The sequence below is a fragment of the Camellia sinensis genome, chromosome 1 (assembly GCF_055761805.1).
Source record: "Camellia sinensis isolate YWXY chromosome 1, ASM5576180v1, whole genome shotgun sequence".
In the NCBI taxonomy this organism is placed as follows: domain Eukaryota; kingdom Viridiplantae; phylum Streptophyta; class Magnoliopsida; order Ericales; family Theaceae; genus Camellia; species Camellia sinensis.
In genome coordinates this window covers 196973519-196975365 of record NC_138961.1, presented here as the reverse complement: position 1 = coordinate 196975365, position 1847 = coordinate 196973519, and positions in this window count along the sequence as shown.

Genomic DNA, 1847 nt, shown 5'->3' with positions numbered 1-1847 from the left:
AAGCTCAAAGATTTGATCAAGAGACTGACTTCATTAAGGCACGATTAGTGTTAAAAGAGTCTTCACCGGAATGGACGCTTTATCAAGACGGTAGTTTAAGGAATTTAGGTCGAATTTATGTGCCAAATATTGAAAATTGAGAGAAGAAATACTTAAAGAATTTCACCATTCAGTTTTTGCAGTTCATCTGAGAGAAAACAAGATGTACTAGGATCTCAAGAGACAGCATTGGTGGAGTGAAATGAAGAAGGACATTGCTCAATTCGTGTCTAAGTGCTTAACGTGTCAGCAAGTAAAGGCAGAACATCAAAAGCCGGCAGGGAAACTCCAACCTTTACCAACACCTTAATAGAAATGAGAACACATAATAATGGATTTTGTAACAGGACTACCTCGGTCGTCGCAAGGCCATAATGCCACTTGGGTTGTGGTTGATCGGTTAACTAAGACGGCACATTTCCTACCAATAGGACTAGCAGACACACTCGAATCATTAAGTCGATTATTTATTCGAGGAATCATTAGGTTGCACGGAGTACCGGTCTTAATAGTGTCAGATCGTAACCCTCGTTTTACGTCACAATTTTGGCAAAGTCTACAAAAAGCTATGGGTACAGAGTTGTGTTTTAGTACGGCTTTTCACCCTCAAATTGACGGTCAATTAGAAAGAAAAATTCAGACTTTAGAAGACATGCTTCGAGCTTGTGTGATGGATTTCAAGGATAGTTGGGAGAGACATTTACCACTAGTCGAATTCTCTTACAATAATAGTTTTTAAACAAGAATTGGTATGGCACCGTATGAGGCTTTGTACGAACGACCTTGTCGATCACCAATATGTTGGACGGAAGTCGGTGAAGCACCCCTTTTAGGGCTAAAGTTAGTTCAAGAAACTGCCGAGAATGTGAAATTAATTAGACAAAGACTTGAGACCGCTTAGAGTAGGCAAAAAAGTTATATAGATCAAAAGAGAAGACCTTTAGCATTTCAAGTTAGAGATGACGTGTTTCTAAAAATATAAACTCGTTGAGGAGTTGTTCGTTTCGGAAAAAGGGGAAAGTTGTCACCTTGCTTTATTGGGCCTTTTGAAATTTTGGATAAAGTAGGAGAGGTGGCGTACCATTTGGCTCTATCACCTCAACTGGCTGGAGTACATACTGTTTTACACATCTCTATTCTTTGAAAATATGAGCCGCACGCTTCTCACATCATCAACTGGGAGGAAATTAATCTTGATGAAGATGTGACATTTGAAGAAAAGCCTGTCAAAATTTTAGATCGTCGCGAGAAGAAATTATGAGGTAAAACTATACCATTGGTTCGAGTTCTCTGGAGAGATCGTGGGATGGAGGAGTCAACGTGGAAATGAGAAGATTTGATACGTGCTAATTACTCTAAACTTTTTAAATCTAAAGGTACGAATTAATTTTGAGGACAATTTTTTTTTTTCCGGGGATAGGTTGTGAGAACCCGCATTTAATTATTCTTAGAAGAAAATAAATAAATAAATGAATAAATAAATAAATTGATTTTATCCATAGTCTATCTAATGTATATATTAGTGTATAAGTTAGTTTTAAATTAATCCATAACAAAAACATTGTTAAGAATAATAATTTTGTGGATATGCAATATTTATTGTTTATAATTTAGGGGTGGTTTGGGATGATCAAAATAAATGCACTTTTTGAATTTTTGTGAAATATGGGTTGGGTATAGGTTGAGTTTGAAGTGATGTGGTAGAGAGGTGATATGACTTAAATAAGATGATGTGACTTAAATAGGATAGTGACTTTTTGACTTTTTTATATTACCCCAAACAAGGCCTTATTTTAATAACGATTTAT